The sequence below is a fragment of the Triturus cristatus genome, chromosome 6 (genome assembly GCF_964204655.1).
Source record: "Triturus cristatus chromosome 6, aTriCri1.1, whole genome shotgun sequence".
Classification (NCBI taxonomy): domain Eukaryota; kingdom Metazoa; phylum Chordata; class Amphibia; order Caudata; family Salamandridae; genus Triturus; species Triturus cristatus.
This window is the reverse complement of record NC_140589.1, coordinates 77,690,961-77,708,673: the sequence shown is the minus strand read 5'-3', so window position 1 is coordinate 77,708,673 and position 17,713 is coordinate 77,690,961. Positions and strand designations below refer to the sequence as shown.

The window sequence follows — 17,713 nt, the reverse complement described above, 5'->3', positions numbered from 1 at the left end:
GAATACCCATCCCACTTAGGGCGAAAAGCGTTACAACAAACAAATGATGGACGGAATGCTGACAATGCAGACATTCTCCCCCAGTCAAGAGATCTGGGTTAAATCCATTGTTCTTTTGCCCACTACGCCACCCCAGTTTAGACATGGCCATATGCAAATCAGTCTTGACCCTGTGCCTCATGGGAACAGTCCAGCCCGAACTGCCAAGCCATGTCTTCCCTGGACCGGAATCAAGCATCCTAGGACCGGTTTCTGGCTATCAGCCGTCATCAGCCAGGATAGCTTGACTCCAGTGGCGTAGTGAGCATGGGTCCCACGTCTGGGAATACCCATCCCACTTAGGGCGAAAAGCGTTACAACAAACAAATGATGGACGGAATGCTGACAATGCAGACATTCTCCCCCAGTCAAGAGATCTGGGTTAAATCCATCGTTCTTTTGCCCACTACGCCACCCCAGTTTAGACATGGCCATATGCAAATCAGTCTTGACCCTGTGCCTCATGGGAACAGTCCAGCCCGAACTGCCAAGCCATGTCTTCCCTGGACCGGAATCAAGCATCCTAGGACCGGTTTCTGGCTATCAGCCGTCATCAGCCAGGATAGCTTGACTCCAGTGGCGTAGTGAGCATGGGTCCCACGTCTGGGAATACCCATCCCACTTAGGGCGAAAAGCGTTACAACAAACAAATGATGGACGGAATGCTGACAATGCAGACATTCTCCCCCAGTCAAGAGATCTGGGTTAAATCCATCGTTCTTTTGCCCACTACGCCACCCCAGTTTAGACATGGCCATATGCAAATCAGTCTTGACCCTGTGCCTCATGGGAACAGTCCAGCCCGAACTGCCAAGCCATGTCTTCCCTGGACCGGAATCAAGCATCCTAGGACCGGTTTCTGGCTATCAGCCGTCATCAGCCAGGATAGCTTGACTCCAGTGGCGTAGTGAGCATGGGTCCCACGTCTGGGAATACCCATCCCACTTAGGGCGAAAAGCGTTACAACAAACAAATGATGGACGGAATGCTGACAATGCAGACATTCTCCCCCAGTCAAGAGATCTGGGTTAAATCCATCGTTCTTTTGCCCACTACGCCACCCCAGTTTAGACATGGCCATATGCAAATCAGTCTTGACCCTGTGCCTCATGGGAACAGTCCAGCCCGAACTGCCAAGCCATGTCTTCCCTGGACCGGAATCAAGCATCCTAGGACCGGTTTCTGGCTATCAGCCGTCATCAGCCAGGATAGCTTGACTCCAGTGGCGTAGTGAGCATGGGTCCCACGTCTGGGAACACCCATCCCACTTAGGGCGAAAAGCGTTACAACAAACAAATGATGGACGGAATGCTGACAATGCAGACATTCTCCCCCAGTCAAGAGATCTGGGTTAAATCCATCGTTCTTTTGCCCACTACGCCACCCCAGTTTAGACATGGCCATATGCAAATCAGTCTTGACCCTGTGCCTCATGGGAACAGTCCAGCCCGAACTGCCAAGCCATGTCTTCCCTGGACCGGAATCAAGCATCCTAGGACCGGTTTCTGGCTATCAGCCGTCATCAGCCAGGATAGCTTGACTCCAGTGGCGTAGTGAGCATGGGTCCCACGTCTGGGAATACCCATCCCACTTAGGGCGAAAAGCGTTACAACAAACAAATGATGGACGGAATGCTGACAATGCAGACATTCTCCCCCAGTCAAGAGATCTGGGTTAAATCCATCGTTCTTTTGCCCACTACGCCACCCCAGTTTAGACATGGCCATATGCAAATCAGTCTTGACCCTGTGCCTCATGGGAACAGTCCAGCCCGAACTGCCAAGCCATGTCTTCCCTGGACCGGAATCAAGCATCCTAGGACCGGTTTCTGGCTATCAGCCGTCATCAGCCAGGATAGCTTGACTCCAGTGGCGTAGTGAGCATGGGTCCCACGTCTGGGAATACCCATCCCACTTAGGGCGAAAAGCGTTACAACAAACAAATGATGGACGGAATGCTGACAATGCAGACATTCTCCCCCAGTCAAGAGATCTGGGTTAAATCCATCGTTCTTTTGCCCACTACGCCACCCCAGTTTAGACATGGCCATATGCAAATCAGTCTTGACCCTGTGCCTCATGGGAACAGTCCAGCCCGAACTGCCAAGCCATGTCTTCCCTGGACCGGAATCAAGCATCCTAGGACCGGTTTCTGGCTATCAGCCGTCATCAGCCAGGATAGCTTGACTCCAGTGGCGTAGTGAGCATGGGTCCCACGTCTGGGAATACCCATCCCACTTAGGGCGAAAAGCGTTACAACAAACAAATGATGGACGGAATGCTGACAATGCAGACATTCTCCCCCAGTCAAGAGATCTGGGTTAAATCCATCGTTCTTTTGCCCACTACGCCACCCCAGTTTAGACATGGCCATATGCAAATCAGTCTTGACCCTGTGCCTCATGGGAACAGTCCAGCCCGAACTGCCAAGCCATGTCTTCCCTGGACCGGAATCAAGCATCCTAGGACCGGTTTCTGGCTATCAGCCGTCATCAGCCAGGATAGCTTGACTCCAGTGGCGTAGTGAGCATGGGTCCCACGTCTGGGAATACCCATCCCACTTAGGGCGTTTGTTTGTTGTAACGCTTTTCGCCCTAAGTGGGATGGGTATTCCCAGACGTGGGACCCGTGCTCACTACGCCACTGGAGTCAAGCTATCCTGGCTGATGACGGCTGATAGCCAGAAACCGGTCCTAGGATGCTTGATTCCGGTCCAGGGAAGACATGGCTTGGCAGTTCGGGCTGGACTGTTCCCATGAGGCACAGGGTCAAGACTGCTTTGCATATGGCCATGTCTAAACTGGGGTGGCGTAGTGGGCAAAAGAACGATGGATTTAACCCAGATCTCTTGACTGGGGGAGAATGTCTGCATTGTCAGCATTCCGTCCATCATTTGTTTGTTGTAACGCTTTTCGCCCTAAGTGGGATGGGTATTCCCAGACGTGGGACCCGTGCTCACTACGCCACTGGAGTCAAGCTATCCTGGCTGATGACGGCTGATAGCCAGAAACCGGTCCTAGGATGCTTGATTCCGGTCCAGGGAAGACATGGCTTGGCAGTTCGGGCTGGACTGTTCCCATGAGGCACAGGGTCAAGACTGATTTGCATATGGCCATGTCTAAACTGGGGTGGCGTAGTGGGCAAAAGAACGATGGATTTAACCCAGATCTCTTGACTGGGGGAGAATGTCTGCATTGTCAGCATTCCGTCCATCATTTGTTTGTTGTAACGCTTTTCGCCCTAAGTGGGATGGGTATTCCCAGACGTGGGACCCGTGCTCACTACGCCACTGGAGTCAAGCTATCCTGGCTGATGACGGCTGATAGCCAGAAACCGGTCCTAGGATGCTTGATTCCGGTCCAGGGAAGACATGGCTTGGCAGTTCGGGCTGGACTGTTCCCATGAGGCACAGGGTCAAGACTGATTTGCATATGGCCATGTCTAAACTGGGGTGGCGTAGTGGGCAAAAGAACGATGGATTTAACCCAGATCTCTTGACTGGGGGAGAATGTCTGCATTGTCAGCATTCCGTCCATCATTTGTTTGTTGTAACGCTTTTCGCCCTAAGTGGGATGGGTATTCCCAGACGTGGGACCCGTGCTCACTACGCCACTGGAGTCAAGCTATCCTGGCTGATGACGGCTGATAGCCAGAAACCGGTCCTAGGATGCTTGATTCCGGTCCAGGGAAGACATGGCTTGGCAGTTCGGGCTGGACTGTTCCCATGAGGCACAGGGTCAAGACTGATTTGCATATGGCCATGTCTAAACTGGGGTGGCGTAGTGGGCAAAAGAACGATGGATTTAACCCAGATCTCTTGACTGGGGGAGAATGTCTGCATTGTCAGCATTCCGTCCATCATTTGTTTGTTGTAACGCTTTTCGCCCTAAGTGGGATGGGTATTCCCAGACGTGGGACCCGTGCTCACTACGCCACTGGAGTCAAGCTATCCTGGCTGATGACGGCTGATAGCCAGAAACCGGTCCTAGGATGCTTGATTCCGGTCCAGGGAAGACATGGCTTGGCAGTTCGGGCTGGACTGTTCCCATGAGGCACAGGGTCAAGACTGATTTGCATATGGCCATGTCTAAACTGGGGTGGCGTAGTGGGCAAAAGAACGATGGATTTAACCCAGATCTCTTGACTGGGGGAGAATGTCTGCATTGTCAGCATTCCGTCCATCATTTGTTTGTTGTAACGCTTTTCGCCCTAAGTGGGATGGGTATTCCCAGACGTGGGACCCGTGCTCACTACGCCACTGGAGTCAAGCTATCCTGGCTGATGACGGCTGATAGCCAGAAACCGGTCCTAGGATGCTTGATTCCGGTCCAGGGAAGACATGGCTTGGCAGTTCGGGCTGGACTGTTCCCATGAGGCACAGGGTCAAGACTGATTTGCATATGGCCATGTCTAAACTGGGGTGGCGTAGTGGGCAAAAGAACACTGGATTTAATCCAGATCTCTTGACTGGGGGAGAATGTCTGCATTGTCAGCATTCCGTCCATCATTTGTTTGTTGTAACAAATGTCTCTTCCCTTCTGGCACCTCCGACCCGGGCAAGGGTGGGGTGATGTGAGAAGTTGGCCTGATGTATGATGTCACTAGTTCTAGTGTACACCTTATATCAGTCCAAATACCCTTATGGTGATTGGTTGTAAAGTCAACCTTATAGACCAGCTATCCTAGTGGTAGCATGGACAAGAGCAGTCTTAGGCTAAACTCTGAATGGCATGTGAAGCCAGCTGTGATACCATATATAATCCCTTGAATACCAAATGAAAGGACACCACAACAGATATATATATAAAATAAAGTGTATTTATTCTAAGAAAACCCTCAGCACTCTTTATGAGATTAGAGGTAAGTACAACACAGTCTTATTAATGCATACAGTAAGTCACACAGGTAAGTAATACAGTTAGGCCCTAGGGGCCACGCAAACCATATACTAAGTAAGTGGTATAAGAACCACTGTCACGGAAATAGAGTAGGCCTAGGCCTAGGGAATCGCTGGGGCTACACTAGACTACCACAGGATAGGCAGTGGGAGGCCCACGGGATTCGTGTGCAGAGTGGAAACACTCACGCGTAATGCGTAAAAGTCACTAGCAATAGTACAGTTTAGAAATAGACAGTTTTAGGACACTTCCGGAGTAGCTAGGAAGTTGAGACTTGAAACTTAGACACTAGGATAGTCACTATCCTGATGAGCACCGGAGTACCCAAGTTACCTAGCCCACAGGCTGCGGGTGCATAGGGGTGAAGTTGCGTCGGGTTTCGTCGTCGACTCCTATGGATGCCTGAAGAAAAGATGCTGACAGGCAGTCAGTGAAGAGTGTCCGGTGGATCCCAAGCCTGGGATCAAGAAGAGAAGATACCTGCAAGCAGAGGGGACAGAGTCAAGATCACTAGCCAGTGATCACGTGGAACCAGGAAGGAACCAGGCGATGTCGTGAAGAGTTGCAGGTGAAGGTGAAGCTTGTCGCTGCAGCCAGGAGGACCAGGAAGCGTCGAGGGCGACCAGGACCAGGAGGCGAGCTGTCCCACGAAGGCTCTTGCTGTCGGCGGCGTCGAAGTTGGACTAGGACTCACCAAGCCTTGGCAAGCGGAACCCACGAAGAACAAAGGACTTGCTTCTGGTGCAGACCAGGAGGGTCTGGGGTGCTTCTGCTTTGCAGAGAAGCGGGAGCCAGTCTGGAGGAGCCAAACCAGCGCAGAAGATTTCAGGGAGCGTCGTCACAAAGGCCGCCAGCCAGCGGGCAAGCAACCGGACAACGCGGCAAGCAGGAAAATGCTGAAGGGCCCCACGCAGGACTCGTGGAGTGTGGGGGGCTGATCTTCGGTGCAGATGGTGCTTGGGGTTGGGGCTTCTCAATCCCCGGTGCACAACTTCGAGGGTGCCTCAGAAGCTGCGCTGTAAGTTACTAGCCACTTTTCCCAGGTAGCCGGTCCCACGTCGCTCGTCGCCTCCACGGATCTCAGCTCTGCTGCAGATGTGGATGAGGGTCAGAGAAGTCTGGAAATCAAGGCTCTGGTCGGGCTCTGCAGTCGGTTCCTCGTCGAACGTCCCGCAAAGCAAAGGGTAGTCACTTGATGGTGCCTGTTTGCACAGGGTAGCCACTCCTTGGCCACAAGGGAGATTCTTCAGTCTTCTTCTTTCGTCGAATGTCGAAGGTCCAGAGTTTCTGTTCAGTTTTGCAGGTTCAGGATAATCTAAAGTCTTGAGGCCCAACTCCCACTCTTATACTAATCTGGGGGGCTGGGGCTACCTGCTAGGTCACGCCTTATGGGTGGGACCTGGGAGGGGGTGGTTACACCCACTTCCCTTTGTCCAGTTTCGCGCCAGAGCTGGGGCTGGAGTGCCCCAGCACCGGTTTGAACTGGACTATGCAAGGAACACCTTGTGTGCCCCAGGCATGTCTCATTCCTTTCAGCCCACCCTGCCCCAATACACTAAAGGCTGTCTGGGGAGGTGCTGGCACCTCCCCAAGCAGGAAACCTATTGTCCAAGCCTCCCTGGCTGGGATCACTCCCAGCTGCAGGAGGTCAGACTTGTGTCGTGGCAGCAGCATCCATTTTGTGATGCTGAGGCTTTGGTCAGAGGTTACACAGCAAAGTATGATTTTAACATGTCTCTCCCTCTAGAAGGGAGGAATAATATCCTCATCACCAGAAATGGCATGGGGGTATTATTCCCGAGTGTTAGACACCTTACACGACATGTTTTGATACAGCCCAACCATAGTTACCATAACCGTTTAAGATTATAAGGCACTTTAAGAGTATATGGTAGGCTATATCATAGAACAGCTATAAGGACATGGTTCCGAAAGCTGCAGACAGGCTCAGCTCATGCTAGAGCACCATCTCACATGTTACCAAGCACTCTGCCTCCAGGATTGTTAAGGCCTGCCATAGGAGTGACTGATAGGTACACATGTGTCTATACATAGGGTAGGTATAGGAATACTACACCTAAGCAAGGGGTGATTACACGACCTTGCCCCAGCTGAGTGATCAGCCAGTTGTGTCTGATTGGAAGGCCAGACCAGGGGTGGCATAATACATGCTGCAGCCCCTGGGAGGCCTAGGGTACACCTATGCCCTGGGTACCTAGGGTACACTGTACAGGGTCCAATAAGGTGATCCTTACCAATTGGGAATGTACCTAGGGTACATGGAATCCATTTTACAGAGAGAGCAGACAGCCTGAGACCCTGAATGGCAGGATCTCAGGCCAACTAAGTCGAAAAACCAGCTAGACACTAGGCAAAAAGTTGGGGGTAACCATAGTCAGATATCCACCTTCCTACACAACCCCCCCCCAAACGAAAGGAGATAAGGCTGGCCTCTACAAGGTAAGCCTCTATTGCCTGAGTGGCCATATAAGGAAGAACCAGCACTGGCATGGTTACCCCCTGTCTCATGGTCCACTAAGCAATCCCTCATCCTAAAGATATCATAGGGTCTCCACCATAGGGAATCTCTACCTTTGGTGTGTCTTTGCAAAGAAAAAGGCTGGTGTTGAGATGGAGTACTGAAGTGAGTGTCCTCAAAGTGAGGCCTCAGCTTCCTCCAATCATCCTCCACCATGGATGCCTTTCTTCCTCTAACTGAGTTGCACTGTGCTCTCAGGGTCAGCCTCTGGCTACCTAAAGCTGGAGGCTGGGTCCCTTTTGTGGGCTTACTGGAGGGACAGGTCAGGTTTGGGGCCCTAAGGTCCCAGGTTTGCCTGTGCCCAACAGAATCCCTCTGGGGGAGGTCCCTAACTTCCTGTGAAGGGGATCCCTCAGGAATGTTTTTACCCATCACCTGGCTAGGGCAACTAACCAGGCAATCCTCATTCTTTTGAAGGGGGGGTTCTTGTGGACAGGGGCCCTCTTGGGGTCCACTGGCCTCCCTGACCTCTGCAGCCCTGGGCTGACTGAGGCAGGGTAGAGAGAGGCAGGCTACCTGCACCAGACTGGGTCCCACCTTGGAAGGGGCCACTGACATCAGAGGCTCTGCCAGGCCAGGCCTGGCTACCTCTGGGGCAGTTCCTTCACAAGGGGTGAGGTCAGATCCCTGAGGAGGCTGACCTTTTCCTAATGTCTGGGGAGAGGGAGACTTTTCTTCCTCCCCACTACTCTCTGTTTGTGTGGAGTGATCCATTGTTTCAGGCTTCACTACACCTATATCAGTCTGAGTGTGGGCTGAGACCATTACAGCCTTGCCAACCTTTTCAGGAAGGCACTCAGTTTGTGTTTGAGCTGTGGCTGTCACAGCTCTGCCAGTCCCTACAGGGAAGTCTGTCTGTGCCTGGGCTGTGGCTACCACTGCCCTTCCAACCTTTTCAGGGAGGAAAGCTACTTGGACAGGGGTTGTGACTGGCACAACCCCACTACCCTTTTTGGAAAGGCCTACCATTTTGGAATGGGTGTCTTGTTCAACTCCAGCCCAAGCTGAGAGTTCTAAGTCATTCCCCAGCAAGCAGTCCACAGGCAAGGTTGGAGACACTGCCACCCTTTTAGGGCCAGTGACCCCTCCCCAGCTGAGACATACTTCTGCCATGGGATGACTATTTTGTTTGCCATCAATGTTAGTTACCTGGTATGAGAAACCAGGCAAAAGCTGCTCAGAGGGAACTAGCCTATGGGCCACCATAGTGATGCTAGCTCCAGTGTCTCTGTAGGCCTCAGCTTTTCTACCATTGATGTAGGGTTCCTGTCTGTACCTACCCAAAGTGTTGGGACAGGCAGTGAAGTTGGCAAACCCCATGCCACCATCACAGACAAGAGTAGCTGCTGCAGGGGAATTGGCTAAGCCAGGATCCCCCTGTGTTCCCCAAGTAAACCCAACCAAATTTTTGGGGGCACTCCCACCACCTGGGGGATTACTGCTGACAGTAATAGGTGGTGTGACAGGAGTAGTTGGAGGAACAGTTTTGTTTTTAGCCTGTGGACAACTGCTGTCAGTTTTCCAATGCCCAGGTGTTTTACACACATGGCAGTAAGGCTTTTTAACTGTGGAAGAGGAGGGAGCTTGGGACCCACCACCCTGTGTGGAGTTTTGGGGCCCTGAGGAAGATTTCTCTTTTGCTTTATCCCCACCCTTCTCTTGAGGCTTGGTGGTATCTTTCTTTTGGTCACCACCCTGATTTTTAGGCCTAATCCTGGTCCTGACCCATTTATCTGCCCTCTTTCCCAATTCTTGGGGAGAGGTCAAATCTGAGTCTACCAGGTGTTGATGGAGAAGCTGGTTTTGACAATTACTAAGGATCTGCTCCCTCATAATCAAGTTGTACAATCCTGTATAGTCCTGCACCTTGCTGCCAGTTAACCAACCTTCCAAAGCCTTAGTGGCACAATCCACAAAATCAGACCAGTCCTGTGTCTGTGTCTTCTGGGTGTCTCTGAACAACAACCTATATTGCTCAGTGGTTAAGCCAAACCCATCTATCAGAGCACTCTTCAGGACTTTGTAATTGTTTGCATCCTCATCACTGACTGTGAGGAGCTTGTCTCTACCTTTATCAGAAAAGGAGAGCCACAAGATAGCTGCCCACTGACTTTGGGGTACCTGCTGTACTTTGCAGGCCCTCTCCAAAGCAGTCATCCATTTGTGGATGTCATCCCCATTCTGATATGGGGGGACTATCTTGCTTAGGTTTCTATGGTCATAAGACCTATCCCTATCTCTAGGAATGTTGCTGCCACCAGTGGGTTCTGACCCACACAATTTTTGCTCTCTAGCCAGAGCAAGCTTCTCCTTGGCCAGGGCAATTTCTTCCCTTTGAATCCTCAGATTAGCTTCCCTCATTCTGGCTTTATGCTCCTTTCTCTCAGGTGAAGTCATTCCCCTGTGAGAGGAAGCATTAGAGAGGCTAGAAACATGGGAGTGGATGGATTCCCTTGAAGGGGATCTGTTCCTCCTGTTTCTTTCTGAAAGCCTACTTGTGGGTCTGTATGGGGGAACCCCATGCAAACTCCCATGTAAACTTAGGTTTGCCTGGCTAAGTCTTCCTACTTGGCTCTGGCTGTCTACCTCCCCATCTGACTCATCTGTGGTGGGTAGACCCCTATCTACAGCTATGGCACCATCCCTGGCAGCTCTTTCAGCATCATAGGCCTCCAGAAGCTCCACTAGCTGTCTAAGGGTAGGGTTTGCACCCTGTTTTATTCCTCTGGAGGTACACAAGTGTCTCATCTCCTGGAATGTGAATGCATCATACCTAGAGGGAACCTGTCTAGGATTCTCCTCTCCTGAGGGAGCATCAGTGTGATCTCCATTCAGGGGCATGATTCTAGTGAGGGTGTGGTGTGTGCACCTACCTACACTAGTTGTTTCTACTAAACCTCTCTAGTAGTTGTAGTCAGGGTGTGTTACTCCCTTCAACCTACAACTACTAAGTCCAGTAGGACTTAAGTATAATAAACTATGTTATATGTACCTAGACAATATCTGTGTGATCTTCCAATTTAGTATCTCAAGATTACAATGGTATTACAACAGCAAGCTCAGATCCCAACCGCTGCTCACCAATGTGAGAAGTTGGCCTGATGTATGATGTCACTAGTTCTAGTGTACACCTTATATCAGTCCAAATACCCTTATGGTGATTGGTTGTAAAGTCAACCTTATAGACCAGCTATCCTAGTGGTAGCATGGACAAGAGCAGTCTTAGGCTAAACTCTGAATGGCATGTGAAGCCAGCTGTGATACCATATATAATCCCTTGAATACCAAATGAAAGGACACCACAACAGATATATATATAAAATAAAGTGTATTTATTCTAAGAAAACCCTCAGCACTCTTTATGAGATTAGAGGTAAGTACAACACAGTCTTATTAATGCATACAGTAAGTCACACAGGTAAGTAATACAGTTAGGCCCTAGGGGCCACGCAAACCATATACTAAGTAAGTGGTATAAGAACCACTGTCACGGAAATAGAGTAGGCCTAGGCCTAGGGAATCGCTGGGGCTACACTAGACTACCACAGGATAGGCAGTGGGAGGCCCACGGGATTCGTGTGCAGAGTGGAAACACTCACGCGTAATGCGTAAAAGTCACTAGCAATAGTACAGTTTAGAAATAGACAGTTTTAGGACACTTCCGGAGTAGCTAGGAAGTTGAGACTTGAAACTTAGACACTAGGATAGTCACTATCCTGATGAGCACCGGAGTACCCAAGTTACCTAGCCCACAGGCTGCGGGTGCATAGGGGTGAAGTTGCGTCGGGTTTCGTCGTCGACTCCTATGGATGCCTGAAGGAAAGATGCTGACAGGCAGTCAGTGAAGAGTGTCCGGTGGATCCCAAGCCTGGGATCAAGAAGAGAAGATACCTGCAAGCAGAGGGGACAGAGTCAAGATCACTAGCCAGTGATCACGTGGAACCAGGAAGGAACCAGGCGATGTCGTGAAGAGTTGCAGGTGAAGGTGAAGCTTGTCGCTGCAGCCAGGAGGACCAGGAAGCGTCGAGGGCGACCAGGACCAGGAGGCGAGCTGTCCCACGAAGGCTCTTGCTGTCGGCGGCGTCGAAGTTGGACTAGGACTCACCAAGCCTTGGCAAGCGGAACCCACGAAGAACAAAGGACTTGCTTCTGGTGCAGACCAGGAGGGTCTGGGGTGCTTCTGCTTTGCAGAGAAGCGGGAGCCAGTCTGGAGGAGCCAAACCAGCGCAGAAGATTTCAGGGAGCGTCGTCACAAAGGCCGCCAGCCAGCGGGCAAGCAACCGGACAACGCGGCAAGCAGGAAAATGCTGAAGGGCCCCACGCAGGACTCGTGGAGTGTGGGGGGCTGATCTTCGGTGCAGATGGTGCTTGGGGTTGGGGCTTCTCAATCCCCGGTGCACAACTTCGAGGGTGCCTCAGAAGCTGCGCTGTAAGTTACTAGCCACTTTTCCCAGGTAGCCGGTCCCACGTCGCTCGTCACCTCCACGGATCTCAGCTCTGCTGCAGATGTGGATGAGGGTCAGAGAAGTCTGGAAATCAAGGCTCTGGTCGGGCTCTGCAGTCGGTTCCTCGTCGAACGTCCCGCAAAGCAAAGGGTAGTCACTTGATGGTGCCTGTTTGCACAGGGTAGCCACTCCTTGGCCACAAGGGAGATTCTTCAGTCTTCTTCTTTCGTCGAATGTCGAAGGTCCAGAGTTTCTGTTCAGTTTTGCAGGTTCAGGATAATCTAAAGTCTTGAGGCCCAACTCCCACTCTTATACTAATCTGGGGGGCTGGGGCTACCTGCTAGGTCACGCCTTATGGGTGGGACCTGGGAGGGGGTGGTTACACCCACTTCCCTTTGTCCAGTTTCGCGCCAGAGCTGGGGCTGGAGTGCCCCAGCACCGGTTTGAACTGGACTATGCAAGGAACACCTTGTGTGCCCCAGGCATGTCTCATTCCTTTCAGCCCACCCTGCCCCAATACACTAAAGGCTGTCTGGGGAGGTGCTGGCACCTCCCCAAGCAGGAAACCTATTGTCCAAGCCTCCCTGGCTGGGATCACTCCCAGCTGCAGGAGGTCAGACTTGTGTCGTGGCAGCAGCATCCATTTTGTGATGCTGAGGCTTTGGTCAGAGGTTACACAGCAAAGTATGATTTTAACATGTCTCTCCCTCTAGAAGGGAGGAATAATATCCTCATCACCAGAAATGGCATGGGGGTATTATTCCCGAGTGTTAGACACCTTACACGACATGTTTTGATACAGCCCAACCATAGTTACCATAACCGTTTAAGATTATAAGGCACTTTAAGAGTATATGGTAGGCTATATCATAGAACAGCTATAAGGACATGGTTCCGAAAGCTGCAGACAGGCTCAGCTCATGCTAGAGCACCATCTCACATGTTACCAAGCACTCTGCCTCCAGGATTGTTAAGGCCTGCCATAGGAGTGACTGATAGGTACACATGTGTCTATACATAGGGTAGGTATAGGAATACTACACCTAAGCAAGGGGTGATTACACAACCTTGCCCCAGCTGAGTGATCAGCCAGTTGTGTCTGATTGGAAGGCCAGACCAGGGGTGGCATAATACATGCTGCAGCCCCTGGGAGGCCTAGGGTACACCTATGCCCTGGGTACCTAGGGTACACTGTACAGGGTCCAATAAGGTGATCCTTACCAATTGGGAATGTACCTAGGGTACATGGAATCCATTTTACAGAGAGAGCAGACAGCCTGAGACCCTGAATGGCAGGATCTCAGGCCAACTAAGTCGAAAAACCAGCTAGACACTAGGCAAAAAGTTGGGGGTAACCATAGTCAGATATCCACCTTCCTACAGGTGAGCTGAAAAAAGCCTGCCCGCCGGCATGGCTCGGGGCCGCCCGGCGACAATCGGCTGACGTGCAGGTGGAGCGACCCTCCCTCGTTGCCAGGTACCCGGTTTGACCTGGTCCTGTGCAGCCGGGCTGAGGGGTTTGAAGAATCGCATGGTGACTCCTGGCTATTCCGGGAGGGACCGGTGACTGCTGGGCTGCCTGCTCCCGTCGCTCTGGGAGCCTCTTCCCTCACCCGCGGGGGGGTGGGGGGGACTCCCGGGCTGAGCGCCTGGTAATATTTTTTTCTCCCAATGGTGCAGTCTGACTTCCAGAGGGGAAGCCTTGAACAGGGCGTCCGGGCCGTCTCGCCACGCGGGCGGAGGACAGACGGCGTCTCCCTCCTCCCGCCTCTCCTGCGCCCGTTTTTTGAAAAGTTGCCTGTGACTCTTGGTGGTGGATCACTCGGCTCGCGCGTCGATGAAGAATGCAGCTAGCTGCGAGAATTAATGTGAATTGCAGGACACATTGATCATCGACACTTCGAACGCACCTTGCGGCTCCGGTTCCTCCCGGGTCTATGCCTGTCTGAGGGTCGCTTGATCGTCAATTGCCCGCGGCTTCCCCGGGATGCGGCTGGGGCAGTCACAGGGTTAGCTCCGCTTCCCCCTCGTCCCCCCACAAGGTCAGACCCCCCGATCGCCAGTGCGCCTAGCCCCTGAGAAGGGGCCTGGTGACCGGTCCCCGCGGGGCGCCTGGCTGCATGCCGTGCGTGGCTATTTGTGGTGTCCCACCTCCGCGGCCGGCTTCCCGGGGAGGGCTAACCCCCTCCAGATACCGATCCGGTGAAAGAGGGTGCGCGCGCTGCAGGGACGCCAGGCACCTGCTCCGGCAGGGGCCTGGCCTCCCCCGGCAGCTTCCCCTGACGCTCTGGCATTTTTCTTCCGACTACGACCTCAGATCAGACGTGGCGACCCGCTGAATTTAAGCATATTACTAAGCGGAGGAAAATAAACTAACTAGGAGTCCCCCAGTAACGGCACGCGGCGGCAGGCACAGGAAATGTGGCGTACAGAAGACCGACTCCTCGCCGTTACTCAGGGGGCCCAAGTCCTTCTGATAGAGGCTCACCCCGCGGACGGTGTTAGGCCGGTTGTGGCCCCCAGCACGCCGGGATTGGGTCTTCTCGGAGTCGGGTTGCTTGGGAATGCAGCCCAAAGCGGGTGGAAAACTCCATCTAAGGTTAAATATGGGCGCAAGACTGATAGCCAACAAGTACCGTAAGGGAAAGGTGAAAAGAACTTTGAAGAGAGAGTTCAAGAGGGCGTAAAACAGTCCGGAGGATTCAACACGGCGGGAAAATCGGTGGCCCGGGAGTTCCGGATCCCCTCCGTGGGACCAGCGGGACCGGCGCCCAGGCCCTTCCCGGCCCCCGCAGGGTGCATTTCCTCCACAGCGGTGCGTCGCGACCGGCTCCGGGTCGGCTGGGAAGGCTTCGGGGTGGCAGGTGGCCCTCCACCTCCGTCACTTTTTGATCGTTCGATGTCGGCTCTTCCTATCATTGTGAAGCAGAATTCACCAAGCGTTGGATTGTTCACCCACTAATAGGGAACGTGAGCTGGGTTTAGACCGTCGTGAGACAGGTTAGTTATGTTTGTTTTACCCTACTGATGTGTTGTTGCAATAGTAATCCTGCTCAGTACGAGAGGAAGCGCAGGTTCAGACATTTGGTGTATGTGCTTGGCTGAGGAGCCAATGGGGCGAAGATACCATCTGTGGGTTTTTGACTGAATGCCTCTTAGTCAGAATCCCCCCTAAACCGTAACGATACCACAGTGCCGTGGAGCCTCGGTTGGCCTGGGATAGCCGGCCTCTCTCGGGGGGCCGTTGCGTAGAGCCGCTCACTTGGGGACCGGAGCGTGGGCGTAAGGGGGCCGCCTCTATCGCCCTTAGTGCACCGCATGTTCGTGGGGCACCCGGTGCTAAATCATTCGTAGACAACCTGATTCTGGGTCAGGGTTTCATAAGTAGCAGAGCAGCTACCTCGCTGCGATCTACTGAACGTCATCCTCTGAGCCACGCTTTTGTCTCTCCGTGCGTGGGCGCCCGTGGACGCCCTCCTCCACCACACCCAGGGGTGGGTCCCTCTGCTGCTGGGCCGGCAGGAGGGACGTGGAGGGGGTAACGCAGGCCCACGGGAGGCTGCCTCCACCACGGGCCCTCCGGCACGGGGCCCTCCCCCACCCATCCCTGCTCCACCGGGGTGCAGGGACGGGGGCCACCATCCCTCCTTGCGGGTCGGCAGGGTGACCAGATGGCCTGGGCCAGCCGAGTCTCCTTCCCGCGGCTTCTGCGCAAGTCATGCAGGGAGGCGAGCCGGGGAAGGAGCCTCCCGAGCAGCTGCCTCAGAGCACCTGGCCACCCTCGCCGTCGCTGGGCTGCAAGGGCGATTGGGTACGGCACCTTCTGGTCGCCTGGCTGCGCGACCAGATGGCCCTGCAGGCCGTGCGACCAGATGGCCCTGCGGGGCGTGCGACCAGATGGCCCTGTGGGCCAGGTGATCAGACGGCCGGCCTACCAGCTGGCTCGGCTAACTCCAACTTTTGTCCTTCCCCAGAGTTCTGTAAGCCCTTACGTGGGGGCTTAATAGTCGAGAAAAATGAAATACACACATTGTCTCGTTTGATCGGTGCTTGTTCTCTTGCTACCTGTAAAATGTGGTCGCGATCCCTGTTGTTAAGCACTCGAGCGACGATAGGGCCAGGCAGCATTCCGAGCACTCTTCTCCTGGTGAGGACTCTGTGGGCTCTCTCCACCCAAAACGTTTCAGTTAATCTTCCTGCTGGCATCATTGTTCACAGCCACATTTCAATGAATAGCGTTGCGTTCTGACCTTTGATGTTTTCTGGCAGCCTTATGAGGCATACATTATTACAGCGTGATCGCCCTTCTGCGTCTTCCATCCGCTCCTACAGTATTGTGATTTGGTGTTGAAGTTGTTCAACAGTTTCTGAGTGTTCTTTCTGTTTTGGGATGAATTCTTGCAGTGCAATTTTGTTGGTGTTCACTTTGTCTGCTAGCTTCTTGTGGTCAGCTCTAATAAGGGCAACTTCTGTGGTGAGCGAGCCAAGTTGTTGTGCCATTACTGTGCGGGATTGCCGTATTTGCTGTAGTATAAGGTCCAATTTATCTAGCTGCGGCTCTTCTGCAGTAGGGGGAACCACCTCTGTAGGTGTATTGGCTGAGGTAAGATTTGTGTCCTCAGTTTCGTGATTTCTCCCTTTTGTCCGTCCCATTTTTATGTAGTTATTGCGCCTAGTGGTCAATTGAGGCACGTTCTTTGGCAAGTCGAGTCTTTATTGCTCCTAGTCTTTTGTCACATCTGCTAGTGTTTTCTGGCCGTCCGGTTATCCTGTAGCTTTTTAGTTTTAGTTTTAGCCGAGTGTGTAAGAATTTCTAAGCTGTGTCTGGTATTTGTTTGGGCCTGGCGATCCCCGAGTGACGCCTCCAGAGCCGTCCACTGTGTGGATATATATCACATGGCCTCAAGTCTCAGTTAGTGTCCAATAGCACAGGACTGTGCCCAATGATGTTTGTCAGAATGAGATCAGTGTTGCACCCTGCTAGGGTGCAGCTTTTGGGCCAGCCAGGGGAAAGGTCTGTCACTGTTGCTCACCATACCAGCTCTATTCTTCATTCCAGGGCTTGCTTGCCCCCGCCCAGTAGGCCCGGCGCAGAGCCTCCACCCGGGCCCCTGGAGGAAAACTCCCCAACAGAATCATAGTCTGGCTGAGTGTGCCAATGCAGTATGGGAATTGACTCGGCGGGGGAGACCACCGGTGCAGCTCGCGCCCACAATGTGCTGTCTTGACCCCACCACTCTCTTGTCGGTGGATTTGATCTCCTTCCAGTCGTCAACTGCCCTCAGCGTGTGTGTGCCAGGCCCAGTCAGTGGCCAATCGAGTGTCCGGCCCTACACCCACTTAATCTGGGTCTCACACCTTGCTCTGTGGTGGCCTCCTCTAGAGTGTAGCTCTTGCGCCAGGCAGGAGAAAGGCCCAGTCAAGAATATTTTCCACACCAGTCCTGTTCCTCACTTTAGCTATCGCTTGCCCCTGCCTGGTGATCTTTATGGTAATTGGGAGGGGCTATATATACTGGTGGTAAGAGGTAAGAAAGATAACACCTTCCCGACCACCCCTCAGGAAGCCATACATAACCATGGGATCCACAAACAAAGTAGACATTAGGTGGCAGTATCGGGCGGACTATCTGTTGCTCTCAAATCATAAGTGGCATTGCGCCTGCTCTCCCCGACCTCTATTTTCCCCGCCCCCTGTACACAGAAGGCAGCTGTAACATTAACCACTGTCAGGGGTATCCGCTTATCTTCAGTAACATTTCGGGCCTGGAAGGACTGGTAGTATTCTGATGTG

General features: G+C 52.8%; 1 non-coding gene and 1 pseudogene across 1 annotated transcript; both read left to right on the top strand.

Annotated features, from left to right (window-relative positions):
- Positions 1-13,722: 13,722 nt before the first annotated feature.
- Positions 13,723-13,875, top strand: LOC146813782 (5.8S ribosomal RNA). The gene has a single exon (XR_014965389.1). It is a non-coding gene; the product is annotated as a 5.8S ribosomal RNA (ribosomal RNA).
- Positions 13,876-14,228: 353 nt separating this feature from the next.
- Positions 14,229-15,365, top strand: LOC146813781 (28S ribosomal RNA; annotated as a pseudogene).
- The last annotated feature ends 2,348 nt before the right edge of the window (positions 15,366-17,713 follow it).